Source organism: Lissotriton vulgaris, chromosome 2_1, assembly GCF_964263255.1.
Source record: "Lissotriton vulgaris chromosome 2_1, aLisVul1.2, whole genome shotgun sequence".
Classification (NCBI taxonomy): Eukaryota; Metazoa; Chordata; class Amphibia; order Caudata; family Salamandridae; genus Lissotriton; species Lissotriton vulgaris.
The window spans coordinates 802584616-802606565 of NC_141687.1; the positions used below are offsets into that span (position 1 = coordinate 802584616).

Sequence of the window (21950 nt, forward strand, 5' to 3'; positions counted from 1 at the left end):
TCTTCTAAACCCCCCAGCCCACTCCTCAAACCCCGACCAAGCCGCCACCAACCTCACCCTATGGCTATCCAACAGCGCCGACATCCTAGCACCACTGAAAAAGCGACAAAGCAAACTTGGCAGCAAGAAGGCATCATGGTTCAACGATGATCTTAAGAAATCCAAGAAACTATGCCGCTCCCTTGAGAAGGCCTGGAAAAAAGACCCAACCACCAGCACCAAGGACGCCTTCAAAAACGCCACCCGCATACACCACCAACTGATCCGAAAAGCCAAGAAAACCGCCTTCAAGGAATGACTAGATAACAACGCCAACAACAGCAAGGAACTTTTCAACATCGTCAAGGAATTTACCAATCCCTCGGCCAACTCTAACGACATCACCCCCTCTCAAGCACTCTGCGACTCCCTAGCCTCATTCTTCCACAATAAAATTGCAGACATCCACAACAGCTTCGACAACCAACCCGAAGACCAACCCACCCAACCATCTGCGGAACCTCCACCCCCCTCGAACATCCTTAATGACTGGAACCCAATCTCTACTGAGGACACCATCCGCCTGATGAACTCCATCCACTCAGGATCCCCCACAGACCCATGCCCTCACCACATCTTCAACAAAGCAGACTCCATCATAGCACCGCACCTCCGAGACGTCATCAACTGCTCCTTCAAATCCGCCACCTTCCCGGAAAGCTGGAAACAAGCTGAACTCAGCGCCCTTCTGAAAAAACCCACAGCGGACCCCACCAAACTCAAAAATTACCGCCCCATCTCGCTCCTTCCATTCCCGGCCAAAGTCATCGAGAAAGCTGTCAACAACCAGCTCGCCGCCTTCCTCGAAGCCAACAAATCCCTCGACTCCTCACAGTCCGGCTTCCGAGCAAAACACAGCACTGAGACCGCCCTCATCGCAGCAACAGACGACATTCGAACTCTACTGGACAATGGAGACACAGTCGCCCTCATCCTCCTCGACCTCTCCGCAGCCTTCGACACAGTCTGCCATAGCACCCTTCTACAGCGCCTCAGAAACGTTGGAATCCAAGGAAAAGCTCTGGAATGGATCACCTCGTTCCTCACCGTAAGAACCCAGAGAGTCCGCCTTCCACCATTCAAGTCAGTGGCCACTGAAGTCATCTGCGGCGTACCACAAGGATCCTCACTCAGTCCCACCCTTTTCAACATATACATGAGCCCCCTTGCGGCCATCGCCCGCCAACACAACCTCAACATCATCTCCTACGCGGATGACACTCAACTGATCCTATCACTCACCAATGACCCTAGCACCGCCAAAACAAACCTTCACGAAGGAATGAAAGAAGTAGCCGAATGGATGAAACACAGCCGTCTGAAACTGAACTCAGATAAAACAGAAGTCCTCATCTTAGGTACCTCCCCCTCCGCATGGGACGGCTCTTGGTGGCCAGAAGCCCTTGGAAAAGCACCCATCCCGACAGACCACGCACGGAACCCAGGCGTCATCCTGGGCTCCTCACTTTCAATGAACAGACAAGTCAACGCCGTCTCCTCATCCTGCTTCAACATTCTTCGCATGCTCAAAAAAACATTTCGTTGGATCCCCACCGAAACTAGGAAAACGGTCACCCACGCTCTGGTCACGAGCCTACTGGACTATGGAAACACCCTCTACGCCGGGACTACTGCCAAACTCCAGAAAAAACTCCAGCGAATCCAAAACGCCTCAGCCAGGCTCATATTAGACATCCCACGTAAAGAACATATCTCTGGTCACCTGAAAAACCTCCACTGGCTTCCCGTCAATAAGAGGATCACTTTCCGGCTCCTTACCCACGCACACAAAGCACTATACGAAATCGGACCAGAATGCCTCAACACACGACTGTCCTTCTACGCCCCCTCCCGCCAGCTTCGATCTTCCAACCTAGCCCTTGCCACTGTACCTCGCATCAACAAGACCACCATGGGAGGTAGATCCTTCTCCTACCTGGCAGCTAAAACCTGGAACTCACTCCCCACCCACCTTCGCCTTACCCAGAACCACCTAGCATTCAGAAAGCAACTTAAAACGTGGATATTTGACAAGTGATTCCCCACCCCTCCTTAAGCGCCTTGAGACCCTCTGGGTATGTAGTGCGCTATATAAATTCTATGACTTGACTTGACTTGAATTGACTAATTAGATGTGCAGCTGAGATTCTGGGCCTCCAGCTGTGTTCAGTTAAACTCAAAACAAATGTATTTACTGATATTTGATACCTCGTGCCAACCTTGCATGAGCCCTTGCTTCCATTTAATAAAGCCAACATTTGACACCCTTATGGGTACTTGGACTAAGACTTATTCTTGCTTACCTGTGAACAATCAGGTGACCAGGTGCAACCAATCAACACAAGGTGACCCAGAGTTTCTTATGCAGCACCCAACTCATGAAAGTTTGGTGGTTCCACCAGCAAAGTCAACTCTAATGTGTTCCCCACTACCAATCCAGAAAGGGAGTTGAAAAGGATTGAGGCATTGGGGAAGAGGATGTTCTTCTCTGCCATCTTCACGTGGAGGTCAGTCAGTGTAGTCTGCCTCCTAGGTAGTTTTAAGCATGGCCTTTGGTACGTGGCCAGTGAGTTCTTGATGGTGGTTCTAGAGGAGTTTTGGGCCTCTTTGGCTTAAACTGTTCGAGACCGACAGATGCAGTTAAATATGTCCTCGGAGCTGGCCTGGATACTACTGACTGCTTTGCAGTGTGCATTGGGTACTAGTGTGTTGCTCCGCTGCAGTGGGTGGATATGATTTACTGGCTTTTCTGGGGGTGTGCAATCATGTCTACTGCATATGCCATTTGATGAGACTCACCTGTTAGGGGAAAAGGCTGATTCTACCCTCAAACGCTTTAAAGAAAGCAGAGCCACAGCACGTTCATTGAACCTCAACAACCTGACCCTTCCGAGGCTAATCCAGAAGGTTGGAGTATAGACTCACCTCAAATTCCTCCTACATCAGAGTTGTTTTCAGAGGAGCACCTTTTCATCTTGCAGCAAGAGGTGCGGGTTCTACTGACTTAAGTGGCCAACAAGAGCGTGCTGCCCTTGAAGGTAGGGAATGGTTGTTACTTCTGCTATTTTCTCATGCCTAGGAAGGATGAAAGCCTTTATTCTATTTTAGATCATCGTCCTCTGAATACTTTCCTGCAGAAGAACAGATATATAATGGTCACCCTGGCCTAAGCACTGGATCTGGGCCACTGGATGGTTGCCTTGGACTTGCAGGACGTGTACTCTCATCTGCAAGTCCTATAGACGTTACCTGCGGTTAAAGGTGGCAAGGATCATTTTTCAGTTTGCCATGCTCCCATTTTTTCTTACCAGCTCTCTTTGGGTGTTCACAAAAGTGTTCACGGCGGTTGTCTCCTATCACATATTCAGAGCCCATTTACAATATCTTCTCTCGATCTGAAATTACATTGTTGCTGACAAGATTGTGCATGGCGGGGTTGCAAGTTATATATAGCAAAAGTGCTGCTGCATTGTGTGACATCGACTTTGCTTTTTATAAATCCGTTCAGAAAAAAAACCAGAAGTGATGATTTTCAGGTTATCTCTAGCATTCTGGCACAAAATCTTTGCATGTATATCTGAGAGAGACATGATGTAGATCTTTGTGGCTACCTTTTCTTGGATCTGTGATGGATATCCATCTGAGCCAAACATCCTGGATTAACCAGAGGAAGCAACAGCACCAAAAGCCAAGGCAAAAAGAAAAAAAATCCTACCACTTCGTTTTGGTGTTGAGCAAACCGCTGTTAGAAACATCTTTTTCCAAAACTACCTGAAGATATTTCAAGATGCCCATAATCTGTGCTCAAAGAAAGCTGATCGTATGTGAGTTTTTTTGCCATGATAACGGGTGAGGACGTATTCCCGCCAGCCCCGGCACGGACACGCACAAATCTGCAGTAGTGTTTGTCCTGTGTTCAGATGCTGAGAGGTGGCAGTGAGTGATTGGCACTCTCTGTGCCCTAATAACCACATAATGCCTCACATCATTGCTCTCAACCCACCAAAATCCCTTTTTCCATTCACACCTTTGTATTTTACCCACAAAAAACTGTGCTGCAAGTGAACGGATTTGCAAGTTAGCAAATTTATACCCCATATTTTACAGCTTAACACAAAATGGAACTTGAATTGTTGTATATAGAATGAGAGGCTTTCATGAGATGAAACTCTCGCAATTCATTTTTCTTAACAGAATAATAGCTAATTCCTCACTATTAGATATATCAACATAATATATATCGCACCGTTACAGTTGAGCCGAAAATGCACTTACAACCGCTGCAGTACAGCTTCCTCATGTGAAGACCACATCTTTCATGCAGCTCTAAGATGAAATTACAGCTGAATGAATAGCATCTTCATTTATCTTCAAGCCCTCCTCTGTGCTACCAGGGAATCCACTCTTTCAACATTCTCCAGGAATTACATTACGCCATTATAAGAGTCTTCTGCAGCAGTGCAAAACGGATTGTTCTGGAAAATGATTTTGGCTCGGCTATAAATTACATCCACAGGTGCAAAGGAATTTGCTGTTTTCTTTTAAAACATTAAAGAATACAATTACAGGCTTAATTTATGTTCGGATGCACACATGTCCATTACCATAACGGAATTAGGGCTGCAAAGTGTCACTCAAAGAATAATCTAGGACCGTTTTCATTTGTAACTGATGACACATTATTTCAATTACTGGTTTTGCCGCCAATTTTCATGGAAGCAATTCGTTACCGCAAAGATTGATTGGCCAGAGGCATTGTGTATCATTGGATATTAGTGCTTTCCTTTAGAAAGATGCAGTATTTCTAATAATTTGTTATACAAATGTTGCTCATTGGACAATACTGGAAGTATGTAACCTTGAAAGCCTTTTGCAAATTTTCCCGTCTGTCATGCTACATGCATTACTGCGCTGTAGTACGGACCGTGGGGGCGTATAGACTATAAGATAGGTCACGGAGCGAATGCATGCGCAGCAGGGATCTGTTTATAGCCTTAAGGTCACCTTGCATCTTGGAAGGGTCCCTTCAGCAACAAATCCTTCCGAGTTCGATTGAATCACTACCCTTCAGATGGGTAAAAATTGTGTATTCCCTTTTGTTTGGGACTCATGGCAGTTCGAATTGTTTGTATATTACAGTCCGAAGAGGCAGGAGTTGGAGTTTCCTGGAGGGACGGTTGGAGAATGATGGGCGAGGGCTGGAGGCGGTTTGTCGTTGTGGGAAATTAAAGGGATCTAGTTATTCCACGATAACAGTGGCACCATCTTTACTTCGGTGATACGGTTGAGATACTTAGAGAAGATCTACACCCTCATTAGCGCATACGTGGAAAGTACTCCACCCTAATCATGACTATTCATGATACCTTGCCATTTATATTGTATGCAGAATAGGGTGGATATTTCCCACATGTTGTAAATACCATTGCCCCAGGGTGGTTATTCTCAATTTTAAACCTGAAAATGGAGCTCAACATGCAGAATCGTTTTTAAAACACCAAATTCTGCATGCTTTGCATTTTTCTAGGCCTTTTCCCTTAATTTATTTCAACAGGTTTGACCTTCCAAAATCTATCAGGTGAAGACTGTGAGCTTGGGATATTTGCAGGCAAATCATAATTCTGAATGTATGTGCACATCGGTGTGAGTTTTTTTCTTAACTCGTAAAGAGGGTTTTAGAGTGGATAACACCAAACTCTTATGATGGTGGAGGGTGCGAATCAAAAGTGAGGAATACAGCATCCACCTTAGCATGTGGTAAAACTGAAAGGGCCCTGATGTTCTTGCCACATCTTACCCTCTGCATGTGTCCCTTAGTCTATAGGAAACATCTTGGTTTAAGGCAGAAGTGGTAAGTGTGAAATCAATTGTTTACAGCAGGGTGTCCACCTTCCTGCTTCGATAGTAGGCTAACATTTGTAAAATGTCATATTTAGACCAGTCCTGTTTTAAGCATTTCACATGAGCCTTTTGTTGTGCTCCAGAGTCATTAGTGTGATGTACATTTTTTGTGAAGCTCGGTGTTCGCTTTTGTTATGAATTCTTGAGCCCATGGACTGTCTGGTGCGGGTGGCTGGTTTGGGAGGATGGGCGACCTCAGGCAGGGGGACAGGTGGAGAATATTCTGTAAGATCCATGTTGATGCGGTGCATGCTGATCTTTGGGTTTTCCATGCATGGGGCTGGACCATGGGGATGACTGTTAAAGCTAATAGAAATGCAGAAGAGGGTGCAGTTGAAAGGGGCAGTGCAAGGCACGTCCAGATGTTGGGAATTGTTAGTGGAGGGCTAAGTTGTATTGCTGTTGTGCAGTGGAAGAAGCCTGGGTCTTGGGATTATTTGAAGCTGAAGTATTTAATGCTTCCTTAAAAGCCAGAGTATTTGCGATAAATCAGCCGCTCACGAGGAGCTCGAAGGTGGGCAATTTCAAATAATTTGAGCAACTCTGTAAATACATTAAGACACTTTAAGCAGCCACAGCTAATTTTGCCTGTTTAGTTTATTACACTGTTACTTAAAATATTTGCTGTTGCCTACCTTTGAGTGCCCCTTGATCAGTGTCACATTGAGAAGCACTAGTGCGTGTCATTAACTACACCTGTCTAGCACATTAGAAAACGACTGGCATATCCAGCAGCCCTGTATATGAATATGAACAAAATCGTTGGCACGCTGGGAGGGTAAAGTGAACGAAGTCCGACTACCATGCATTGGCAAAGTGTTTACGGTAGGCTGTTTAAGGGCTCAATGTCTAACATTATACCGGTTAAATGGCGAGGAAGAGGAAGAAAAGTTATTGCAATGTGGATTGGTCAGGTTCCTAGTTAGGGGGCTGTATGCCCCATCTTAGCCTGCTGAATGATGTGGGGAGTAAAGGCGTGTCATACGGTGGACTCTTCAGGTTTTGAAAGTTTGATATATATATATATAACATTTTATTTATAGAGTTTTATTCACCCAACCAGAGGTGTGTGGCGCTATTGAGAATCAGATAAGGAGAAATTACACAGTGCACTATAAGAAATCTGGCCAATTGACATCCAGTTTTTTATTTTCCATATTAGTCATATCAAGCTAGGTTTGGCCTTTAAAGACTATGGGATAGAGTTCCTAGGAATAGGACTGAGCACCCTGGCATCTCTGATAACCCATGAAACTTATTTAAACTTGGAAACAGACAGAGACTTCAGGAAGAACATCGAAGGCTCAGAGTTGAAGTCTTTTTTTTCTAATTCTATCCACGAAGGAAGCAGGGTTCTATTTGAAGATGAAGAAAAAAAGATGTAGCAGGCAAAGAGTCTTGAAATCAGCCCTTTTATTCACATGGAGCCTATAAGATCAAAGATTTTGTTAGGTACTTGTTAAACTTATTGAGTCCAAATGTAATCCGAGCTAACACATTTTGATTTGATTTAAGCTTTCAGATAGTATTTGTGGGAGATCGTGTTAGAATAGTGTATGCGGGACACAAAAAAAGTATTCATAACAAGAACTCTGTGATATATGCAAAGAAAGTTAATATGCTTTCAAAGGCCTCTTGTTTAGAAGAAAATAGTCTTGCTCACTCCCAAGACCTGGGGGACAGTTCCTTAACCGCATAAAGCCAAAATGAAAAGGCCATAACAGATTGGAATTCTGTGCAGAACTTTGTAATTGGGCAGTGACTGCTCTCTCTTGATGTTTGGTGGGATAAGGAGAGAGAGCTGGGTCAGACAATACTTGGGAGAGGAGGTTTCCGCTGCCCCATATTGCAAAATTGGGTAATGGAGAAGGACCTGTTCTTATGATCTCAACCTCTAGTTTCATCAGGCAAGGTTCTGGGGCAGTGCTATATTCCAGGGGTCCAACATAACTAATGTCCTTGTCTCAGAGCAGAAGCCGCTATCACAATTTAGCTTGTGTCCGTGATTTTAGGTCGGGAAATATATTCTTCCTTGAACCTTCACAGCAAAATTAGCATCTTCAGCCTCTACCTACATGCTTAGCAGCTTGCAGGCTCATACGCCACTTCCTTCCCTAAACATGCTTCCGGACATTAACCATCCACCCGGAGGGCCACGCCACCCAGTTTGAAGACTACTGCTTTAGATAGATCTGTTAGTGGAAAGATGTGTTTGAACATTAGCTTTTAAGACGGGGGTGTCATCAATTGGGCTACTCCCAATTTGTCCAAATGTAGTAAAAGGGGAACCATGCCCACACCTAAATCAACAATACATTTAAAGAAATCGTTTTTACTGTCCTTGGAATTGCAAACGTAAATCTTTTATAAATGCATTCCCAGTTCTTTTATAGCCTATGTTTGATTACATATGAAATTGTGCTGTTGGTTATACAAGTAGGGATACGCCATTGTGGTATCGGAATAGAGTCCATCTCCAGTGTGGCACATTTGTGTTCAGCGTGAACGATACAATGCTACATCATGTTGTTTACAGTAGCTAATTCAATTACTCTGCAGTTCTCAACCTATTTACTCTCATGTTGTTCTTGGTACTGGACTCAATGAAACCAGAGTAGTTGAACCATGAAGTTAAAAGGTATTTGATGTTCTTTTGAAACGTGGTGTGCCTCGCATTTAATTGCTCTGCTGGCACAGTTTATAACCAGTCAGAGGTTTCCAGTGGTACACAGTGCAGTGAAAATACTTTAACATGAGATATTTGTAGGAGCATGTGACTTGCGTTCGTTTGTTAAAAAATAATTCAACAGAAGAGATCTTTGGTTATTCAACAAAAGACACCTTTGATCAACGACAATCATGTTTGATACTGAGCAGTTTTGTTCCATGCTTTTTGTCTAAAAACGGAGAATGAATATTGATTATCAAATGTGAATAAGGCCATTCAATTATTCAAACTAACAAGCTGACGGCACCCTCTTCAGTTTTTTGTGTGCACCAGTTCCAATTCCTCGGATTCCACACTAGTGAAAGTTGGAATATAAAGTGAAAATATAGGTTTTGTCCCTCTCATTTAGTAGCTTTTAACAAAAGGTAAGTATAGTTTATTTTTATATGTGCCAGCATTGCAGTCAGAGTAACTATAATTAGTGCAGCAAGTGCTTAGTCTCTAAGACCCAGAGATGTGAGCAACCCACTGCACCCCAGTCATGGCTGTTTTTTGTTCCTTTTTACTACTTAGTCGGTGGGCTCATTTCTATTGCTGGCATGAGTGCCTGGAGCCCTAAAAGTGCACTCTTTTTGGGCTGTCAGTAGTCCTTTGTGTTGGTCCATTGGCATAGCATTGGCGCCAAGGGCCCTGATGCAAGCAAGGAAGTTTCCTTCCTGCAGCTCCCCGGTAGCCAAAGACAGTCATAATTAAGATGCGTTGAGCCCCTCTCCTGTGGGGCTCTGTGCCACTGCACCTTCTTCATTACTTCACTAATGCCTCGTCTTTATTCCATTTGTATACCTCTTTATCCCTCCTGCATGCCTCTTTACTCCACCTCCTTACTCTACCCTTCTCTAGATGTGACTCTTGCAATTTCTTTTTAAGCTCAGATTTTTCCCGTTCTCAGATGTTCCAATATTTATCTTTCGTTCTTTCTCCCTTTTCTCCTTCTCGTTCTCTTACTCCTGTCAAAGTCTGATGAGTAAAAATAAGTCTCTGTCCCCAAAACTAAACACCACTGCCTGCCTCTGGCACCAACTAAGCATAAGGTACAAGTGTACTCACTTTAAGCACCTAGGCAATCGCGAGCTTGTGGCAGATAAGTGTAAAGGACATGACTCAAGGTGATAAGTCTTCATTCTTTTTAAAATGTGTCTAGTCCTTTTATCCAAGTGCTCCAGTTTAGAACTTTCAATTCAAAAGAATACAAGAAAACGAATTGTCAGGTATGTTTGCGATACAAGTGTGAAATTTATATCATACAAGGAGGTCTGTGAATAGCATAACTTAACAGGTGGTTCTTCTGGTTACCAAAAAGCTACTGGTTCCTGTTAAAATAGTTTGACAGTGTCAGCAAGATAACCCAAAGAAAGACGCTGGTGATGGAATTCCTGTTTCTACAGTAGTAGAGGATCTGTTGAGTGCTGGGTCATTAGAGGTGAAGCAACACTGCACATAAGTCAGTTGTATGACATCAGAATACCTCATTTGATTGGTTTCTAGCATGTCAATATCTAGTAGGGAGGGCCATAGCCAAGAGCGGAGACTAGCCTTCTTATAAAACTCAAGCTAAAGCTATGCCTTGTTCACGTCAGGTGTCTGCAAAGATGATATGGTTCTAATAAAAAAACTGAGTGCTCATCTTGCTCACATAATGTTTCAGCCCAGGGGAGAAAGGCTACTCAGCAAAACATCTTTAGAATTCTTTCCTTACCTGTACAGCAGACTGCACACATACAAAGATATGCAATTCTCATCTGTGCTGCTGCTACCTGCTCAACTACATGGGACCCCCAAACTATTCTTTAGTCTTCCATGGGCTAGTCATATATAGTTAGTGTGTCCTATCTGGGGAAATTGTTTTACATTGTACAAAATCCATTGCAGATGAATTGAGTTTTAACATTTTGACCCCTTGGTCTTATAAGCCCGTATTGAAAAGGCAAGCAAGAGTCTGTTTGTTTTATTGATCTACATAATGTAAAATTGCACAGTTATAGCAAGTACACAAAAAACCATTTGCCTGCAGACTTGGCAAACCAGAAATTCCTTTTGTATGCTACAGTCAATTCAAGCATCGAATTGATTATCTGTTGTTTGTATGCATGCATCTATTTCGCGCTGTACTTTAAAATTGAAAATAGTATCACAACCTATACATACCACCACTCCCGAGTTTAAAAGGGAAACAGCCATTTTTCATAAAAATAATCGTTATTTGAGGTTTCTCCTCCTTCAGCCGATTTCTACTCCATTACAAGTTTAAGAGGAAATTAATTTCACTGAATTTGTTTTCTCTAAATCTCCCTTTTAGTAGTTCCTAAATGTTATATATAAAACAGCGTGAATTAAAACACAGTTTAAAGAGTTAAACAGTGTGCACTGAAGCAGGTGTAGTTTATCACAGATGTAGGAATCAGAAGAATGGAAGGCCCTTTTCATTGGTTTACAAAGTAGGGCAGTTATTGGTGAGGCGTGTTAGAGGTCAATTTGAACTCTCCAGTGCTATTATCAATCCCAGTTTCTTGAAATGCTCAAAATCGATGGTGTTCATTAAGATGAAGCATCAAGCTCAACAAATGCTTCTTTTCTCAAATGTGTTCTGCCAACGGTTCATATCTCTTCTACTACTTCCTTATCATTTCACTTTTTTGGAGGGAGGCAGAAGGTCGACACCAGATCTTCTACTTTTAAAACCATTGCTCCCTCTACCACTATATTATCTATATTGGGCCCGGGATATTGTGGAACACTAATATGGAAGAACAAAATATCAAAAGTTAAATATGTATACATCTTGTACCTAACTTCACCTCTATGTATTGAGAGTTAAGAATAGTAAATCTATTCTTCCCTCTGTGCGCTTACCTTTCAATATTTTGTCCACAAAATTAGTGTGCCACGATATTCTTGCACTCTAATTTCAAAGGTATAGTCCCTTCTTAGTCACCCATTCTCATTTCACCTTGCCTCTTCTTTCCCATCTCTCCAATGCACTCTTCTCTTTCTGATTATGGTTCAGGTTGTAACCCCGCTGTTTTCTGTGTTCTATTCTTCTTTGGGTTTTTTGTGAGTGTGTATGTGAACATTTCAAAGATTGTCAAGGGTTTAAAAAATATATATATTTGTCGTTTGAATCCTATCATGATCCATGTTTGATCTGTTACATTTGTGGGCCAATGTTTTCTGCAATTTTGCTGTTCCTTAGAGGACCAACGTTTGTAAGTCCCAACTTGTCAACTTGATATTCACCAAGTGAGTTTATTGTTGAATAACAATATTGCAAAGCATGTTGACTTTGGCACAAGAACTAAGACTTTTCTCAGCAATCTGGCAACTTCGGACAGTATTGTTTCTAACATGGTCAGATTCAAATCCACAAAGCACATGCAATGACTATATGGCAGGTGAACAGAGCTATCATGACAAGCCTATGTTTATTTGCCAACTAACTAATTGGTGTGTACCTTAACTTAGCTGATTAATTTCCTCACCTTCAGATGTAATTAGAAACTTTTGAATCTTAAGGATGCTGATCTATAGACGCATTAAATTGCAGCAGTCACCAATGTCGGCTTCTAGCTTTGACTTTGATCACTTGAAGCATATTCAAAATGCTGCCACAGTCCTCTTTGATATAAGAACATTTGAATCTGTGCCTGCCAAACTCAAATTTGTGAATGAACTGCCTTTTTAAAAATAATATGCAGTTTAAATTCCCTTCTTTCTGGTGCATCGTCTTCCTACCGTCGTGTTCCAATAATCTTTCCTGCGATGCTAAAGTGCACTTTTCTGGTCCCAAATTCATATAACTAGAGGCAGTGGAAGAATGGTTTTCAGTCCAGTAATCCAAATTGTGAAATTTAATTGCTGTTCAGCTGAAGATTAAGTTAAACCTTTTGGCATTTCATAGGCATCTTAAAACATGTCTACTTCATATATGAGCAACTTGGGTAGTTATAGTCTTCACACGTCCTCTGCCATTTTCTTTTCGGTAGTGTCAAGAGATTATTACAAGTATGAATACGGTACTTTATAAATGTCCTTATAGAAGGTAAAATACTTAGAAGCACAGGTGATAATGGAAAGTCTACTGTGTTCTTACATTTTGAGAGGTACTTTTTATTTAAAGAAGCAATTTGTTTTTACACTAAGGAACTTATTTTGAAAGGTGCTCATTGGAACCTCACTATTCTGATGGTAGCAGAAAGGAGCTTGGGAAAGCTTATGAAGAACTTTACTTCTATTGCTTAATGTATGCCTTGGCATTTTTATTAATGGTCGAAGTGTTAGTGATGGCAATGGTGTAGAGAAAGTTAGAGTAAGTACCTAGGGAAAAGGTAGGAGGTTTTTGTTGGGTAGGAAGGGAGTTTTCTGCAAGGGATCCAGTGGTTGGAGGAGAATCAGAGGGTTGAATTGATTTTGCCAAGTACAAGCAAACATAGCAAACAGTGCTTAGTGACAGGAGTTGCTCACTTTGATGTGACAGCAATCCATGAGATTGTGGGCAAGTTAATTAATTTGGCTGGGTTTATTTATTTATTTATTTATTGTAGAGTTTTATATAGCGCGAACAAGACCCGTGGGTATCAGAGCGCTTAACATCAGAATAAAATAACCAACACAAATGTTGACATTATAGGAAACAAACAGATATGAGGTATATAATAGAATGAATACAATTATGTGAACAGTATATATGCAAAACAAAACACATGTGCAAATCGCATTAATAAGTGTGATAAGGCTAAGCTTATATCAAATGCCCATATCCCTAGGTAGGCGATATTAAAGTTTTGGCTTAACAAGTGTTAACCTTTTCTAACAACATAGCCGTTATGAGGTAGATAGTGTGGATATGAATATGAGGGACTAGTATGTATGCGAAGCACCGGTACCATGCAATTCGTATTGAGATGTGGGGTAAGGCTAAGCTTATATCATATGCCATATACCCAGTTAAGATATATTATCCCATTGCCCTTCAGGTCATTAGGTAAGAGTATCTCTGCATCTTATATAAATCTCAAGTCTTGAGTCACCAAATAGCTTTGATATTATTCCAGTTGGAGCTTCTCCTTCTGAGAGCAGCTCAAGGTCGGGACAGCTTATTTAAGCAAGGTATTTGCTCATCATGAAGCTCTTCACTTCCCGCTTAAATGATGCAATATTGCGAATTTTCCTGATGCTTGGAGGAAGAGAGTTCCAGATTCTAGGGGCCGCTCCAGAGAATGCTCTGTCGTAAGTCTTTTTCTTTCGGAATCTGGCTGGCCGCAATAATAGACCAACGGCACTCCGAGCTGGTCTGTCACCTCCAGATATCTTAATTTTCTTGGCTAGATATCTAGGAGTGTTGAAGTGAAGCGCTTTGTGAGTTATACATGCTAACTTCATTTGGATTCTGGCTTCATAAGGTAGCCAATTTAATGCTTTCAGGTGAGGAGAGATATGATCAAATTTCCTTGATCCTGTGATCAGTCTTGCCGCTGCATTGAGGCAGGCTTTTAGCGGAGCTGTTGACATTTTTGGTAGACCTGCTAAGGTGGAGCAGCCGTATTCAATCCTAGAAATAACAAGAGATTGGATAGCTAACTTTAGATCAATTTCAGAGATGTAGGGTTTCATTTTCCTTAAGTAGTTAAGGTGGAAGCGGGCACTTTTAGCCATTGCATTATTGTGAACTTTCATGTTGAGGTTCTCGTCTAGGATGATTCCAAGCGATTTAGCTGATTCTACTAGAGTTGGGGTGCAGTTTAGTGCAGTCAATAGTTTCAGGTTGCAAAAATGTCTGATATTGTCACGAAATGTAACTTAATCTCTATTGCAGTGTGTGAAGGCCCCCATGGATGCACACATTCTTTAATCGTATCGCAACACGCAATTGATCTATAGTAATCTCTTCTCCCCCACTATGTCTGCTTGATGTAAATATCTGTTGGCCACGGACTTGAATGTCTATGAACCAACTCCACAGCATCATGTTTTGCAACCTGATCCATTAGCTTTTATTGACCAACTTTGTTGCTTACCGTATTTTAAAACTGCGGTGTCCCCAAGCATTAAAAAGGTATTTTAAAAATGCTTTAAAAATGGTAAGCTCAGTCCACTCTGCAGGAAATGCTATAAAGTCATCATGCCCTGTTCTAGTTGTATGGCTTACAGGTGCACCTCACTTTATCGTCAATACAGAATGTTGAAGAAGTAGGGAAATCACACTAGGAAAGAGTGGAATCAAGCAATCAACTCCTTTAACTGTTAAAGAACATTTATCCTCATTTAAACTTTCTAGTTGATTGAAAAACGCGTAGCTCTGTAACTTCATGTTTATACCTGTTACTCATCTGTTAGGGTGATAGTATGACAGGATGTGAGAACATAGCAATACGTATTCCAGTGAAAGATAAAAATAATAACCATAGAAAGTGTCTAGTCCTTTAGCAGATGTAATCCTTTAGCATAAACCAGTGGTGGTAGGGCTCATGTCCTGCGCTAGCAAAAACTTCATAAAAAGATAAATAAGACTTCCCTTTATTTGCCCCCACTCTACCTGCAAGGGGAGTTATGTTTCATGTGTAAGTGCACAAATAGAAGGGAAGCAACAAGGAAAATCGGCTTTATTTAGTGTCGATCCATGCATACATTTCCGTTGATGGATATTAATTTATTCAAACATTCAGTGAATAGTGTCTCTGCAGGGGTAATTAGTCACTGCTGATGGCGTAAAGAAGTCTGTTCGTTCCATCTATTGCGAGCTGCGTGAGAGTGACAAGGAAGGCAGTGTGGGCAGACAGTGATGTCCATGGAAATGATTGACACTCCTTAAGATCAGCTATATGTCTGTGACCCAAACTTAATTAGAAACCTTCAGAATGCCACAGTTTGGCATTAAGGGAACAATGCATGTCACAGGCATGCAATGACATAATAATCACAGGGTATAATTCTGATCATTCACCTTCTGCCAGCACGGTTGCACATCCTCCTTTGAATTTGTGTGGAGCTGGCATCTGATACAAATTGAATGATGTATGTATTTTATGGTAAGTAGATAGCCATGGTGTGTTGTAGCATACAGATGGTGCAAACTCTCATTCAGATTACAGGTCCAATGTCTTTCTGACGAAAAATGCCCTGCATGTTATAGGACATAAATGAGACCTAAGTAAAGTAAGTCAATTGAATGTGTATCTATGATAAACTGTCTGAGTAGACACTTGTCTCCAGGCACTTAAACTTTTAAATATTCGAGACATACCAAAGCCACAAACCACAGGTTCATAAAGAGTTCTAGATTTATGTTCCAGTCGACCAAAAGTATCTCAGAACTGCGAGAAAATATGTGTTGTTGGAAGGGGAAAACTGCAGGGGTGGATTATGTTTTACAGACCACTTCGCCTCCCTCAACAACTCCTCTTCCTGCAGTTCACCTTTCTCCTTTGTAGCCGCCTTTACAGGGATAATGTGCTCAAAGGAGCAAGCAACATTTAACTGTCTATGCTATTGGTAATTTCCTGGAAAGTAACTTGCCTCAAACACTTATTTCTACTTGTCATTCACATTGCAGAGCTACTGAAGCCACTGGTCAGATACCCTAGAGGGAAACACACCCACTGCTGAGATGACCATCAAGTCCTAGAGTACGGTCGAATCAGCTCCTCTTTCCTTTGAGATCACTTTAAGGAATACCAGTAGATTAACTATAAAAAGTCAGGTTTATTCAGCATGAAAAACCTTTAACTCCACGGTTGCAGGCGGTCTATTAAAAAGATAGTTTCATTATATGTCTACAAGGATTAATTTCTTAACAATTAAACTTTGTTACAGTAGCTCCTTGGAAAATCCCACAGTCAACCCCAAGAATTAATGTTGCAATCTTGTACAGTGTGAACGTGTCCCAAAAGTGTGTGAGTGGTGTACAATAAAATTTCTAAATTGCAAAATAATTTGATAAAGGATGTCAGTGTTGGTAAATGCTGGACAATGAAATATAACCAAACACAGAAAACAGGATGGGGGAAAGGCTTTCTAATATTGCAGCCACTGGGGATAGCTCTGAGTAGCTCTGAGCATTTCAGCCAGCCATTTTTCACCCATTCTAGACCGAGGCCTACCATATTCAAATCAGTACTGACCATGCGCCTCATGGGAACAAGCAAGGTCCCCTTCAGAAGGGATCACAAGCAAACCTGACTGGTTTTGGCCATATTAGGTCTTGTCACTCGGGTATAGCTGAGATCTTTTGCCACTGTGAGCAAGGGACCCACGTTTGGGGTCACCCATGGCCATTTAGAGCATTACATCAAGCATACAAAAGGTGGCACGGTATCAAAGCTATAACTCCCTGACTAGGCATTGCAAAGCAAAAACTGGTGTGGGGTTGCTTGTTTTCTGTTGTGGCGAGGCCAGTTCAGGATGGACTGCGAATCATGAAGAACAGCATTCATACTGATTGGTATAAAGCAGGCCTCTGTTCGGCGTGGCACAATGGGCGAAAAATGAAGGGATGGAATGCAACTGACGGACATTGCTAGTGGTTTAGACTTAAGACCCGTCCTACGTTTGTATCATAATTTGCATATGGAAGATAACCTATTTATTACATTAACAGGTGGTCTGATGCTATAGGAGCTTACACATTTTTCTGACTGCCAGTTTTACCTATCGAAAATGACTTTAAATTAAAGATAGGTTCTTGTCAAGTTCTAAGGGTGTACAGACTGTATTTATCTCTTGGGTGCAGTCTAAATAAGCAATTTGCATGATGAATTATTTCAGCAACTTCCTAGGAAGACAATCTGAAGGCTCCTACAAAGTTTAGATTGTACATCACTGCAGGCAAATCATGGAGTCTCACACAATCAATTCGGTAAAGTCCCAAGAAAGAGAAACACTGTTAAAGTTAAGTGTAGTTGAAAACCTGAGAAGCACATAGCTAGTTATGTGGTAGTAAATACAGAGGGCAAAAACCACGTTAATGAAAGGATGAAGAAGAACATAATCCTGAAGAAAAAATGTAGCACTAAGGTATAGGGAATGTGCTTCACTGTGCCCGGATATGAACACAGTAAAATGGTTCAGAGTCAGCTTACTTATGTTATTTAGTATTTTCCCTACAAATGTGATATCACTCTGTGATGTCCTTTCTGTATAGTATCAGTGAAATGTGTAACTGTTGCTTAAAACATCAGATCTTCTAAAAGCACAAACAGCAAACAGAACTGTCTATCAAAAAGGGATGAGGTGCAAGACTCCTCATTGATGACATATTTTATGAAATGATTTCAATTCGAGGTGTAAATGGAGATAAGTGCTTGAGGAAGACCTTGCCATTGGCATATTAACAGGGAAGGCATATCTTAACATTAATTACTAGTCCATGTTGAGCAAAGATTATTTTATAGTGTGAGAGAGGAAGGAGGTTTTCCATAGCTGCGAGCCTGCATTTTAGAGTACTTATTTATCACGCTTCACTATAATTTGAGTTGTTAAATGCAATATGCACAGGATAGAGGCACAGCTGTACTGCTGATGCCTATTTCAAGAGCCAGGTCACTAGATGTACTTTTTTCATGGGTTCTTTATCCTAATCCCACCTTGCACCTTTGGATGGTCCCAAACGTGGACCTGCCCAATCCAGCTGTCCAATTCAGGTCTCTACACTAGGTGTTATGTTTCCCCGTGAAGATAACAGCGGATGGGTACAGACAGTTTGTGGTCTTGATAACACTGCTGCCTAGGATTGTACTACTCTTCCATGAAGTTACTTTTTGTAGCCTGTGCAGCACTTCTGTTTGACAAGTGTTGCTAGTGGGTGTATTGAAAAAGCCTAATGTGCTGAGATGGACGGTCACCCCCAAAGCCCATGAAACCAAACAGAGACCTCAAGCTCCGACTATGGAGCCGCGCATTTCTTGCATTCAGTTGTTTCATGCCAGGTTCTTGAGGCTACCAAATTTCAAACCTTGTATGATTTCATTACATGTTATACTGTTTGACAAACCGGCAGTTCCAATCACGAGGCATATATTACATGTCAGTTGCATCTATTGAAAACAGAAAGAACAGTCAGGTAGAGCAATATGATTGCATTAACTCACAAGATAAGAGCGGAAAGAGTGGATGAAGGGTCAAAGGAAGTGAATGTGAACAGCATTTGATCAGACTGGCTGGTGCCTTTTATCTGACTAGTGCAACAAGCATTTGCAATGCAATAGGTCTCGTATTAGGAAATATTTGAGCTATTGGTCTTGTAAATGACAATTTTTTTATTTATGTGTTGTTTTAAAAAAAAAGCTAAATTAATAGCTTTGTCATTTACAATGCCAATAGTTATAACTTTCGCAAATGTGACACCCATAGCATTTGTAATGCAACAGGTTTTGTATTTACGTGACTTAGATGTATTGATATTACAAATAACAATGGCTTTTAATTTTTTTAAATAATTAATACTTAAATAAAAGTGATTGTAATTTATAATGGCAGTAGCTTAAACTTTTGTAAATAACGTTTGTGAAGATTATGCTCAGTGTATTTTATTGTGACCAAAATCCAAGAACAGAAGTGAAATATTAACATCTTTTTGTGACATTTGTAATAAAGCTTGAAACATTGAGAGAACATATTTGAACCAGTTGTTGTTGAATGGTTGCACAGATTGAGGCTGTGGAGGCCCTGAGTGATGCTGTGGAGGCCCTGAGTGATGCTGTGGAGGCCCTGAGTGATGCTGTGGAGGCCCTGAGTGATGCTGTGGAGGCCCTGAGTGGTGCTGTGGAGGCCCTGAGTGGTGCTGTGGAGGCCCTGAGTGGTGCTGTGGAGGCCCTGAGTGGTGCTGTGGAGGCCCTGAGTGGTGCTGTGGAGGCCCTGAGTGGTGCTGTGGAGGCCCTGAGTTGTGCTGTGGAGGCCCTGAGTGGTGCTGTGGAGGCCCTGAGTGGTGCTGTGGAGCCCCTGAGTGATGCTGTGGAGGCCCTGAGTGGTGCTGTGGAGGCCCTGAGTGATGCCGTGGAGGCCCTGAGTGATGCCGTGGAGGCCCTGAGTGGTGCTGTGGAGGCCCTGAGTGGTGCTGTGGAGGCCCTGAGTGGTGCTGTGGAGGCCCTGAGTGGTGCTGTGGAGGCCCTGAGTGGTGCTGTGGAGGCCCTGAGTGGTGCTGTGGGGGCCCTGAGTGGTGCTGTTGAGGCCCTGAGTGATGCTGTTGAGGCCCTGAGTGATGCTGTTGAGGCCCTGAGTGATGCTGTGGAGGCCCTGAGTGATGCTGTTGAGGCCCTGAGTGATGCTGTTGAGGCCCTGAGCGATGCTGTTGAGGCCCTGAGCGATGCTGTTGAGGCCCTGAGCGATGCTGTTGAGGCCCTGAGTGATGCTGTTGAGGCCCTGAGTGATGCTGTTGAGGCCCTGAGTGATGCTGTTGAGGCCCTGAGTGATGCTGTGGAGGTGCTGTGGTGGCGCTGAGTGGTGCTGTGGTGGCGCTGAGTGGTGCTGTAGTGGCGCTGAGTGATGCTGTGGTGGCGCTGAGTGATGCTGTAGTGGCGCTGAGTGATGCTGTGGTGGCGCCGAGTGATGCTGTGGTGGCGCCGAGTGATGCTGTTGTGGCGCCAAGTGATGCTGTGGTGGCGCCGAGTGATGCTGTGGTGGTGCTGAGTGATGCTGTGGAGGCCCTGAGTGATGCTGTGGAGGTCCTGAGTGATGCTGTGGAGGCCCTGGGTGATGCTGGAGCGGTGCTGAGTGATAATGTGGTGGTGCTGAGTGATAATGTGGTGGTGCTGAGTGATAATGTGGTGGTGCTGAGTGATAATGTGGTGGTGCTGAGTGGTGCTGTGGTGCTGAGTGATAATGTGGTGGAGCTGTGGTGGTGCTGAGTGGTGCTGTGGTGGTGCTATGGTGGTGCTGAGAGATGCTGTGGTGGTGCTGAGTGATGCTGTGGTGGTGTTGAGTGATGCTGTGGTGGTGCTGTGGTGGTGCTGAGTGGTGCTGTGGTGGTGCTGAGTGGTGCTGTGGTGGTGATGAGTGATAATGTGGTGGTGCTGAGTGATAATGTGGTGGTGCTGAGTGATGCCGGGGTAGCGCTGAGTGATGCCGTGGTGATGCTGATTGCCGCTGAGTGATGCTGGGGTGGCGCTGAGTGATGCTGTGGTGGCGCTGAGTGATGCTGTGGTGGTGCTGAGTGGTGTTGTGGTGGTGCTGAGTGGTGTTGTGGTGGTGCTGTTATGGCGGTGCTGTTATGGCGCTGAGTGATGCTGGGGTGGTGCTGAGTGATGCTGGGGTTGCGCTGAGTGATGAAGGGGTGGTGCTGAGTGGTGCTGTGGTGGTGCTGAGTGATGCTGTGGAGGTACTGAGTGATGCTGTGGTCGTGCTGAGTGATGCTGTGGTGGTGCTGAGTGTTTGTTTACTGTATTATAAGGTTCTGAACTGGGTGCTGTGAAGGTTGTAAAGGTGTCTGTATTTTTACAAGCAAAGTGCAAGCGATTGCGAACAAAGTTATGAGCAGTGTTTAAGTGAATGAAAGCTTTTCTTTTTTTAGGAAAGCAAGCAGCTAAATAGGTGGTCCTAATGGTTGTTATTTGAGCTAAATCTGGTTAATATTTTAGAGTTTAGTTTGCCCCCAGGGTTATATGTAGTGCTCAGCAATTTGAGACATGGAAGTGGTGACTCCAGCTCTGGGGCTGAGGCGCTTGGTATAAAACACTGAGATTGTTGCCATAGCTTCTGTGTTGCTTCAACTGGAAGTGTAATTTGGGCGATTGATGGGATGCATAGATGAATGTTAAGTTTAAAAACATTCTGGGTGAACTGGTTCAATGTTTTTTTTTTACTTTTTATTTAAGGTGTGTTCGTTATTATTTGTGCAGTTACCTGAATGTGAAAAACCAACCAAATATTGTGCTATTTTTATTCAGGTTTTTAACCTCGTCACCTCTGCAGTCAGGAACAGTTTCATATTTTTTAAAGTGCGGATTGCTATGCTGTGTGGGACTGGATATAAAAGAAATGGCCACCACTGCTGAAGCACGACGTGCCGCGAGGGATGTATGGGGCTGCATATAAAAGAAGTGTACGCCATTGCACCAGTGCTAGTACCTATGGTGGTGTGAATGTGAAGCATGGTGTAGAATGCACACTAGCGTGACTAAAGCTGCTCTACAAAACATGATTTAATAAGGTTCCTGAGCCACGTACCTGAGCTGTGGAAGTCCTAGTCTGATGAGACTATTATGTTAGCAAGCGCTGCCTAGGCGAGACTTAAAACAAGGATGTATTTTGCGCTATGAAATAGTGCTACATGCAACAGAACATCAATAAAGGCATG

General features: G+C 42.9%; 1 protein-coding gene across 1 annotated transcript in view; it reads left to right on the forward strand.

The window, feature by feature from the left end:
- The window catches only part of MTX2 (metaxin 2), a 418975-nt gene that overhangs the window by 166832 nt on the left and 230193 nt on the right, over positions 1-21950 (forward strand). The window lies entirely within an intron of this gene.